Raw genomic sequence first — 11,809 nt, 5'->3', positions numbered from 1 at the left:
ACACACATCACATCCACACATTTTTTGGTAGTCAAATGAAAAAGGTTACAGCCCCACAAGCATAAACAATCGAACTCCCCTTAATTTTGAGCAGTAATAGATGAAGTTCTCATGTACAAAATTGTCTTGTCTCTTATACTAGTGGGTGGAGCCTCACAAGTGGACGGCGGCGCGTTGTTGGCTAGGCGAGAAGGAAGAATGGTGATGCCTGGGAAGGTTGGATTCAATCGTCGCTTCAGTCATAATTTTTTTAATTTAGAAACGGTGAAATATCCGCTTCAAAGTGCTCTGTTATTTTTGTTCTGCTCTATATTTTTAATTTGAGCTTCTTGGTTTTTTCTGTAACGGGAAAATCATAATTTTCTGGTAAACATAGAGACCTTTTCGTGATTTATACTCGAACTACTAGTTTTTCTTTAAAAATGGGCAATTCCATTTTTTATAAACTGTTTTTAAAATAAGAGTAGTCCAAAGATATTACACCGCATGTTTAGAATCAGAGCAATCCAATGATATTCCAAATAGTAACAAAATGACCACATTATATACAAAGAGAAATGCAATGTCCGGGTATCATTTTTCTACTACGCACACACCTTTGTTCTCATCCACCTCCCATAGAAAATCAGAGCCACCACCACTGAAAGCTACTCATGTAAATAGAATAAAGATGAATACTTTTTGCAAAAGCAAGCGACTACAAGTTGAAGGGACTAGTTCTAACGCGTGTAGTATTAGCTCCTTCATGTTGACCAATTCCACCAAGAACAATCCATGTGTGGAACAGGCCGAGCGGAATGAGGGAACGTGAGTAGGAGCTGCTCCAACATGACCTGCTGAAAGAAGTTAGGTGCATCCCTGGCGTGTAGCTTCTTGCGCCCCTTCTCCATCTCTGCCTAAGCCGTTTACCCATGTGGCTTCTCAAGCACTACAGAGTTGAGGCCTTGAGGGTGCACGTTCGCTCGGGGGAATAACATGGAATTCTGAACTATTGTAGAACAAAAAAAATATACAGGTGATTCAGCCGCAAGCTCCTCAAAATTGTAACAAGTCTAGCACATCATAGTGGCGATTATACAGGTAAAAACAAGTTCACAGAGAGGATACCGGGAGCCGTGGTATTGCTGTGCTACTCGCCGAAGTTGGACGTCGCCATTAGAATTCTGAACTTCTAGGGGGCGGTGGCTGCTGCTTGATGAGGAACCAAAAACTGCCTCGCTGTTGTCGGTGTGGCCAGCGTGGCAGGCGAAAGCAGAGTGCTTCTCGTGGCCCATGTACGCCACCAGGTCCTCGGCGCTGGCGAAGCTCATGGAGAAGACGTGGGTGAAGCCATGCGTGAGCGCCTCCTGGTTCAACACGTCTTTTCCCCTACAACCCAACATAAGGAGCAATCAACCTAACTCTAGATAGAAACACTTCTGAATGGCGATGCCTAATCCTGATCTGTTGTTGCTCAATTAAAATCTGACATAGTTTTTGTTCACTGGTGCAGTAAAGATGTAGCAGACATTTTGAAGTGTACCGTGCAGTAAAGATGGAATCCCTTTTTTGGAACAAAACAAATGAAATGCAAATGCATACCACCCGAAGAATTTGACGGTGTCGAGCTCCCCGGCAAGCTTGGTGAGCTCCTCAATGATGTCGTCCACCACCACGCCCTCCTTGAACCTTACCAGGCACAGGTGCTTGAACTCCATGGCTCAACAAGTCACAAGTGCAAAGCTGCACCAAGCTTTCTCCTCCGGTGGCTTTGCACTTTGCAGCGGACGCGTATCATCACGCCACGGCGCTGGCCGTTCTATGGACGGGATGAGAGCTCTGCTTCGGTGTTGTCAGTGTGGACTTCTGAACTGTTGTAGAACAAAAAAATATACAGGCGATTCAGTAGTAAGCTCCTCAAAATTGTAACAAGTCCAGCACATCACAGTGGCGATTATACAGGTAAAAACAGGTTCACAGAGAGGATACCAGGGAGCCGTGGGCGTGCTGTGCTACTCGCCGGAGTTGGACGTCGCCATCAGAATTGAACTTCTAGGGGGGCGACGGCTGCTGCTTGATGAGGAACCAAAAATTGCCTCGCTGTTGCGGTGTGGCCAGCATGGCACGCGAGGTGGTCCGCGTCTACCTGCACGCGACAGGGGGAGTGGTGCCTGAGCTCTGCCGGCGGCATCCTCGGGGAGGCGGAGGGTGCAGATCGCAGGTGGGATCTCTGCGGCACGTAACAAATACGAGATGCAGGCAGCGGTGCGGCGCAGGTCGCGTAGGAAGGGAGGGAAGGTCGCGTCGGAGTGGCAGAGGTGGTTGGGGTGGAGGACGGCGATGAAGGTGGTCGAGGTGGAGGGCGGTGCAGGAGGTGGTCGGGGCGGTGCCTGCGGTGGTCGTAGGCGGCAGCGGAGGTCGTCGGGACTGGCGGGTTGTGCGGTGGTGGCGTCCGATTCAGGCGGAGGTCCAGCGGCGATGGGATCGGGGGAAGGCGGGGATCGGGATTGGTAAGTGGTGGGTCGATCTGTTCGGGTCGTGGGGGGTGAGGGTTTCTTTTTTCTTGTCCGCGGGTTCCGCAGTTCGGGAACATATCCACCGGGATCTATATAGAGCACCGTGATCCAAATAACTATTATGATCCCAGGATCAAAATAGTGCTACTATATATATATCATTGAATGTCTCACAACCACCATTAATTATTCACACATACACATGTATATATATACATTTTTTCCTACATGTTGCCTTGGTGCCTTCGGAGCACGATGACAAGTGGTTCATGGGAGCGGTAGCGGGTAATAGTATTCTCCTTTGGGATCTATGACCTGGTCGAGCAAAAATCCCGCTATTTCCTCTTGAAGTGCTAGTATGCGCTCCATTGTTAGGAGCTTCTCCCGCACCTCTTTGAACTGTTAAGAAGGAGATCAATATGCATGTGTATTAGTTGTGTGACTAGATATCGATAATGATGTAGATATTGTGAATAGTGTTCTGGCAAACGTACCCATTCCTTTCTTTGAGATTTGCTCCTTTCGGACGCCATCATGCGAATGTTCACGCAAACGTAGTATGCACACAGATTAGTCCCCGGAGCCAGCCTCAGGGCCTTTACAAGAATGGAATTTAATCAGATAATAATTAATCAAACATGATAATTAATTAATGGTATTGAAACAATAATTAAAGAGATGGTAAGCTAGCTAGTAATACTTAATTACTTACCTTGGGTCGAAACCAAAACATTTTTTGTCGCCATTTGCCTGGAGTCACCTTGATGAACTTTGCACAAGCCCTGCCCACCAGCAAAGAAAATGAATAAAGGGGTTATTAAATAGTTGATATCAGGAAATGACGAACTAATTAAATAGGCCGAGATATAGTTAATAATGATTTAAATTACCTGCCGACTATCCCCTTCAAGATGGCGAAGTCACTTTCTTCCTTAAGTAGTGAGTCCAGTACTTCAACTTTTCCTTTATCAACTTTAATGATTAACAAGATCCAGTGGAAACTGCATGCGCACACGTTTGCATGTCTTAATTAAGCGGGCATGTGCACAACACTAATCAACTAGCATAAACCCTATACACTTAATTATTAACATCTAGCTAGCTAGTAAGCAAAAACAGAATTTGTAGTCCAAGACAGTGTGACTCACAGGAAGTTGTAAGGAACTAGTATATTGAGGGAGTCCCGGATTAGGGGGTATCCGGACAGCCGGATTATATCCTTTGGCAGGACTGTTGGACTATGAAGATACAAGATTGAAGACTTCGTCCCGTGTCCGGATGGGACACTCCTTGGCGTGGAAGGCAAGCTTGGCAATACGGATATGTAGATCTCCTTCCTTGTAACCGACTCTGTGTAACCCTAGCCCCCTCCGGTGTCTATATAAACCAGAGGGTTTAGTCCGTAGGATGGACAACAACAATCATACCATAGGCTAGCTTCTAGGGTTTAGCCTCTTCGATCTCGTGGTAGATCAACTCTTGTACTACTCATATTATCAAGAACTATCAAGCAGGACATAGGGTATTACCTCCATCAAGAGGGCCCGAACCTGGGTAAACATCGTGTCCCCTGCCTCCTGTTACCATCCGCCTTAGACGCACAGTTCGGGACCCCTACCCGAGATCCGCCGGTTTTGACACCAACATTGGTGCTTTCATTGAGAGTTCCTCTATGTCGTCATCGTTAGGCTTGATGGCTCCTTCAATCATCGATAGCGATGCAGTCCAGGGTGAGACTTTTCTCCCCGGATGGATCTTTGTATTCGACGGCTTTGCACTACGGGCCAACTCGCTTGGCCATATGGAGCAGATCGAGAGCTACGCCCCTGGCCATCAGGTTAGATTTGGAAACTTGAACTACACAGCCGACGTTCACGTAGACTTGATCTTCGACGGACTCGAGCCCTTGCCGAGTGTGCCGCACGGTCACGATGAGCATGATTTACCTCTACCATCGGACAGTGTTCGGGAGATCGCACCGGCGACTGCTCCGACCCTCAATTCGGAGCCAATTGCGCCATCTAGGGACAGGTGGATAGACCCCGCCACAGAGGCCGCATTATCATCGGCGATTGAGCCGAGTATCGACCTTACCCTTCACAAGAGCCGTGATGCCAAACTGCCGGATTCTTCCCCGGCCACGGACTCCGAGCCGCCTGCGCCCGTGCCTATCGAATCCGACTAGGCGCCGATCATGGAGTTCACCTCCGCGGATATCTTTCAGCACTCGCCCTTCGGCGACATACTGAACTTATTAAGGTCTCTCTCCTTGTCAGGAGAGTCCTGGCCGAACTATGTCCGGTAGGATTTGGATGCGGATGACGAAGAAATTCGCCGCCCACCCACCACCTACTTAGTAGCCACTGTCGACGATTTGATCGACATGCTCGACTTCAACCTCGAGGACATCGACGGTATGGACGACGATGCAGGAGACGAACAGGAACCACTGCCCACAGGGCACTGGACGCCCACTTCATCATATGATGTATACATGGTGGACACACCCAAAGAAAACGACGACGAGGAATGGAAGGACACAACGAAGGGTTGTTCCCTCGAGAAGCAGTCAAAGCGGCGGCGTAAGCGCCGCTCCAAATCCCACCTCGGCAGAAACAGTGATCATATAGACCCAGCGATAGAGTAGGGTGAACCATCGTCCGACCACGGCAACACGGGGAATCAAACCGAACAGCCCGACTCCATCGAAGATAACAGTCCGGACGACATCACACCGGACAGGCACCCGGAGCAACAGAATACCCACCAAAGGCTTGTTGCCACTGTGAGGAGTCTGAAAAAGCAAAAGTAAAGGCTCAGGGCTGCACAAGACACACTCAGAATTAGATGGAGTGCAGTACTCAACACTGCAGCAAAGTACGGCGGTAGTCGCCACACAAAAGCTACCCGAAGCGAAAGCTGCCACCTGAATTTGATGAGGAGGCCTTAGATCCCCCGCAATCAAAAAACAAAACAGCCATCCGATCGGATAGACGACCTCGTGGCCAACATAGAGCGGCAAACGACGCTGCACACAAGCCAATACGCGATCCACGTGAGGGCTCACATCAAAAGGACGGTGCAACCAGATCCATCTACGGGCCAAGCAAGCGCGCTCCAGCACACAATGCAACACAACAAACATCCGAACACCACGGTACACCCAAATACAGGGGTGCCGCACACCCCCTATGTTTCACCGACGAGGTACGGGACCATGAATTTCCATAGGGATTCAAACCCGTAAACATAGAGGCGTACGACGGAACGACAGACCCTGGGGTCTGGATTTAGGACTGCATCCTCCATATCCACATGGCTCGAGGAGACGATCTTCACGCCATCAAGTACTTACCCCTCAAGCTCAAAGGGCCAGCTCGGCACTGGCTTAAAAGCCTCCCCGAAAATTCCATTGGAAGCTGGGAAGAGCTCGAAGACGCTTTTCGGGCAAATTTTCAAGGGACCTATGTCCGACCACCGGATGCAGAAGATTTAAGTCATGTAACTCAACAGCCCGGAGAGTCATCCCGAAAGCTTTGGAACAGGTTTCTCACTAAAAAGAACCAAATAGTTGACTGTCCGGACGCCGAAGCCTTAGCAGCTTTCAAGCACAGCGTTAGAGACGAATGGCTTGCCAGACACCTCGTCCAAGAAAAGCCGAGAACAATGGCAGCATTAACAAGCCTCATGACCCGCTTTTGCGCGGGCGAGGACAGCTGGTTAGCCTGATGCAGCACTAGCGACCCAAGTACATCCGAAGTTAGGGACGGAAACGGGAAGCCACGACGCAGCAAAAACAAGCGCCGGAATAAAGAAGATAGCCCGAAGAGCATGACGGTAAACGCCAGATTCAGAAGCTCCCGGCCAGGTCAGCAAAAGCTGCCCTCCAAAGGCAACAGAGATGAACTATCCAGCCTGAACAAGATTCTGGACAAACTATGTCAGATCCACAGCACCCCCGATAAACCTGCAAATCATACCCATAGAGAATGTTGGGTCTTCAAGCAGTCCGGCAAACTCAATGCCGAACACAAGGGGCAGGATATGCCAAGCGAAGACGAGGACGAGCCTCGCAAGCAAAGCACTGGGGAACAGAAGAAATTCCCACCAGAAGTCAAAACAGTAAACGTGTTACACGTGATGAAGGGAAGAAACAAAGCGGCACTCCTATAGAGACACATGCCCCAGGGCCTATCACCACAGAGTTCTGCCACTGGTCGTCCAAACCGATCAGCTTTGACCATCGGGATTACTCGGCAAGTATCCGGCATGCAGGATGGGCTGCCTTGGTGTTAGACCCGATAATTAACGGATACCACTTCACATGAGTCCTGATGGACGGCGACAGTAGTTTAAACCTGATATATAAGGACACAGTCCACAAAATGGGGATAGACCCAACAAAAATCAGTCATAGCAATACTACCTTTAAAGGAGTAACGCCAGGCCCAGAAGCCCATTGTACGGGCTCCCTGCTACTAGAGGTTATATTCGGCTTTCCCGATAACTTCCGCAGCGAAAAGTTAACCTTCCACATCGCTCCGTTCCAAAGTGGCTATCAAGCACTACTCGGACGCGAAGCTTTCGCTCGCTTTAAGCAATACCGCATTACGCTTCTCTCATACTTAAGATGCCCGGTCCACGTGGCATCATTACAGTAAATGGAAATATTGAGCGCTCCTTGCGCGCGGAAGACCGTGCGGCTGTGTCGGGGGTTAGGTGCGACATATGCCAAAGGATGGCTTATCATGGTGGGGGCGAGTAGAACATCACCGGTGCCTGGAAATGGGATGAGGCGAAGACATGCACGCCGGAGAATCTTACCCAGCTTTAGGGCTCTCCGGGGAGATAATACCCCTACCGCTGCTCTGCGGGGTCTCCGCATGATCAATATGGCAAAGTGTTTACACGATTGCTCCTTGAGCTGTTTCCTGGAGGTAGGAGAGGGCAAGGCTAGCTCTCTCCCTCCTATATGATCTGGTCTAGAGCTAATGGGTTCCAAACTTTTGCATGGGTGCCCTGGGGGTTTATATAGGCCTACCCCTCCAGGGGTACAATGGTAATCCGGCTAGATGCGGGCCCAGCCGTCAACGCCTCTGGCCTCCGTCTTCCCCGCCGACCGCTTGGGCCCGCCGACTGGTGGGCCCCGCCGACTGGCCTGGTATGGAGCCGACATGCCACGTCCGTCGCGGGCGGGTCTTGCCGGCTGCTGATTACTGTAGCCGTGCTTCTGATGACGCGGGCTTGATCATGGGGTCGTGGCGACAGCCCCGCCGCCTGGTGGGCGATCACTATTGCCACTCTCCATCACATCTTGATTAATGGCGCATGGACCCCGAGGGAGGGCTCGGCCGACTCCCTGGGGCCGACTTCCGACGGGTCCGACTGGTGGTCCTCTTGCCGTTTCCTGGGGTCTCACTGACTGGTAGGACCCACTGCCTTTGGGCCGTACAGACAAGCCGTCGTGGGTACAGGACTCGATCCTGTGGTGCTGATGTTAGGGCCGGTATGGCAACAGTGCCATGCCGCACGGAGATACCCGTGGCCCATTACTCCGACAGTAGTCCCCGAAGCTGGTGAGGCGCCGCGGACGATCGGTCAAGAAGCCTCAGCAGTTTCTCTTTCCGGCTGCTCAACACATGGCTCTTGGTTGACTTCCGCCGCGCCGGCTAGAAGGAGTCGGATTCGCCCAACTCTGACTCGCACAAGATTTCGAACGTCGCGGCGGGATTCAAGTAGCGTGCTTGCTAAGCCTCCGGGCCGCCGCCCGTTCTAGGCCTGTCATGCGATGACACGTGGCTGGGCCATTCTGCCAGCCTATGCGTGCGACGGGACAGGCCCATAGGCGGGGCCCGCCACTACCGCGCCTCGGCGCCCGAGCGGATCCGCCGCGGCCCCGGCGGACGGTTGGGATTCCTGTGGAGTTACTGCGCGCAGTAACTTTGTCGTGGAACGTGGGGGTCGTGGGGCCGTGGGCGCAGTAAATCCCACGACCGCCCCCTCGGCTTCGCAGCCCACGAGGCTATAAGTAGGGAAAAGAGGGGGGCACGCGCGCGCCTCCTTCCCACCACTCCTCGCTCTCCTCCTTCTCACTGCTCCTCACTCTCCTCCTTCTTATTCTTCGCTCCGCCGCGCGCCCAAGCTCCAACGAATGCCGCGGCGGTCAGCTCGCGATGAGTTCTTCCTCTGCCACCGCGCCTCCCCCGGTGCGCTCCGGCACTTGGGACGGCTCCGAAGTTCACGACGACCACATTGAGTTCCTCCACCGGACTTATCGGCTCCCAGGCGAGGATCACGTGCGGGTGCATCTTGCACCGAACGGGGAGATTTCCCCCGCGCCGCAAGAGGGCGAGCGGGCATCTTCCGCTCGCACTGCTTGCGCGGGTTGGGGCTGCCGGCGAGCAGTTTCTTCCGATCCTTCCTGGAGTTCTACGGCCTCCAGCCGCACCACCTCACCCCCAACATGGTGGTGCTGCTGTCCGCCTTAGTGGCCTTGTGCGAAGGCTTCCTCGGAGTCCTCCCCACCCTCGAGCTCTGGGGGGAGTTCTTCTTCTCCAAGCTCGGCACCCAGGCTGCAGGCGTGCCGGCTCAATGCGGCGCTTTCATCGCCGTGCGAAGGTCGGGGGCCGACAACCCCTTCCCCTCCATCTTGCTGATAAAGGCGGTGAAGATGTGGCAGAGATCGTACTTCTACGTCAGGAGCATCTCCATGAGGGGCGACTGGGTCAACCTGCCGGCTTTCGAAGCCGGCCCGCCGGCTGGGAGACTGTCCAACTGGTCGTACCGGGCCAATTCGCTGACGCCTGCGGGAGCCGGCGCCATCGCGCGACTCTGAGTGCTGACGCAGTCGGAGGGCTTGACTGGTCCAGACCTGCTGGCCGCCTTCGTGGCGCGCCGAGTTCTCCCGCTCCAAGGTCGCCTCCATATGATATGCGAAATGAGCGGGCACCGCGACCCGAGTCGGATGTGCACCAAGGACATGCCTCACGAGGAGGTGGCCTTCATGGTAAACTACCTCTCGGACAACAAGCTTCTGGAAGATTGGCGGTTCGGCAAGGAGCCATACTCCCGTGCGACCCCCCGCCCGTGGTGAGTTACCTTTCCTTTCTTTCTTTGGATTGTCTTCTTTCTTGCCGAGTTTGTTTTGACCAGTCGGCTTTGGTCAGAATCCCCGCCTCCACCCGCCAGCCGGCACCTCGGGGCCGGCCCGCGAGTTCCTCGCCGACCGGGCGGAGAGCGACGTCGACGACCCCGATCTGGGGGCGGCGGCTCTGGAGGACGACACCGAGGGAGTAGGAGGAGCAGCAGGCGACTTCAGGCCTTCGGCCACTTTCGCCGACTGGCCTGATGACGACGCCGAGGGAGAAGTCGCCCCCCGCCATCGACCAGGAGCCAGCCAGCCTGGCGCGGGCTCTTCTGCCGCGCCGGGTGCTCCAGGCGGCGGGAAGAAGCGCAGGGCCGTGCCGACCTTGTTCGGCAGTCGGCCGAAGAAGCCCAAGGGTTCGGCTGCGGCGACCCAGCGGGACGAGGCGGCTGCGAAGGCCATCCTCTTCCGTAAGAAAGTGAAGAAGCCGCCATTGGTCTCCGCGTGAGTATTCTGTCTCAATGCTTTTATTCTTTCTTTGTGGCTTTGCCTGAGTCTTTTGCTTGCTTCCCTTTCTTCAGGGCTCCCCTCACTCTTGAGATGGTCACCGCCGCCTCCGTCATGGGGTCAGCGGAGACGTCCGCCACCACTCGGCGGATTGAGCCCGCTGCTGACCTCCGGGAGGCAATAGAGCGGAATGCGCAGGAGAAGCGCAATGAAGAAGAGGCCGTTTCCCTGGAGAAGGCGGAGGCCGATAGGGCGGAGGCCTCCGCCAAGAAAAAACTGGCGAAGGCCGAAGCCGCCGCCGCGACGAAGCGGCAGGCTGAGGAGGCCGCACGCCGCCAATCGGCGGGGTTTGTCACCCCACTAAACTCTGCGCCGAAGCCTCCGAAGTTCACGGGGCAGTCTGGGGAAGCCGGCGGCGAGAACCCCATCGTGGAGAGGGAAGGCGGCGACCCCTCTACGTCGGACGTGATCGTTCCGCCGCTGCCTCCGCCGCCGTCTGAGAGTGCGCAAGGCAAGTAGCCAGCGGACCCTCCGGTGCCGCCGACCGAAGACGAGGCCGTGGCGAGGTTACTCCTCCAAGTCGGCTCGCCGACGCGCCGCCGTCTGGAGAAGGCGACTTCGGCACCCCGCCCCCTGGAGGCCGGCACTGCCAGCTCGGCGATCCCAGACGCCGAAGCGACGAGCACCGCGCCCATTGGGTGGGTGGGAGGAGGCGGCACAGGGCCGCTGAACCAGGCACTTCTAGACGTCCAGGCAAAGCTTCATGCTGCGGGCGACGCTCTCCAGACTTGCACCAAGGCGTACCTGGCGTCGCGGGCAGCCGTCCGGGTATGTTTTTTTCCTTTGGTCCTTGTTTCCTTGTTCCTCTCCGTGGGGGCGTGCCAGCGCACCCACTGGGTGTAGTCCCTGAGTTTCGGGCTGGCTGCTGAGCAGGCGGCCCGGAACTCCAATTGATGAACTCTGGGTATTGACTTTTTGTCTGAAACGCTTGACGCAGGATTACCACAACCTCCGCGTCACTGCCTTCAACCGTAACGTTGAAGAGCTGGGCAAGCGGACCGCCGATTTGTCGGAGAGCCGGAGTAAGTCCTTTTTCTTCTCTCCGGGGGCGCGCTGGCGCACCCGCGGGCTGTAGTCCCCGAGATTCGGGCCGACTGCTAAGCAGTCGGGCCGGATCTCCCCGGCGATCCTCTTTATTGATGACTTAATGCCTTCTTTCTTCCTTCTTTTCAGGAGCCAACGCTGCTCTTCAACAGTAGCTGAGCGAAGCCAACTCCGCATTGTGCGCCAAAGGGGAGGAGTGCAGCAAGCTCGCCACGGAGCACGATCTGCTGGCCACTCAATTGGCAGAGCAGAAGGAGCCGCTTGTGAAGACGCAGAGGGAGGCGGAAGAGACGGAGACCGCCCTCCTGGCCGAGTTCGCGAGCGAGTGCTCCTCCTGGTCTGACAAGGAGGCGATGCTGGCCTCCGGCTTTCATGAGGTTGAAGACATCGTTGATGGTGAGTTTCTTTACATTCTTTCTTCGAGCTGCCGATTATAAGTCGTGCCGACTCCTGGTTTTTGACTTGCTTCTTTGTTTCTTCCATCTTGGCAGACTTCTTTCCTGGGCACTCGCAGGCCGCCATCCAAGCCATCGAGGCTGATCGTGAAGGTCGGAGGGCGGAGTGCGCAGAGATTGCCGCCGACGCCCCCCGAACCCTTGACGAGCACATCCTGAGCATC

The 11,809-nt window shown here is 54.6% G+C and overlaps 1 pseudogene; it reads right to left on the bottom strand.

The window, feature by feature from the left end:
* Positions 1–1,052: 1,052 nt before the first annotated feature.
* Positions 1,053–1,697, bottom strand: LOC125537834 (stress-response A/B barrel domain-containing protein At5g22580 pseudogene; annotated as a pseudogene).
* Between the last annotated feature and the right edge of the window lie 10,112 nt (positions 1,698–11,809).

Source organism: Triticum urartu, chromosome 2A (assembly GCF_056163025.1).
Source record: "Triticum urartu cultivar PI428250 chromosome 2A, HENAU_Tu73, whole genome shotgun sequence".
NCBI lineage: Eukaryota > Viridiplantae > Streptophyta > Magnoliopsida > Poales > Poaceae > Triticum > Triticum urartu.
This window is presented reverse-complemented; position numbering and strand designations above follow the sequence as displayed.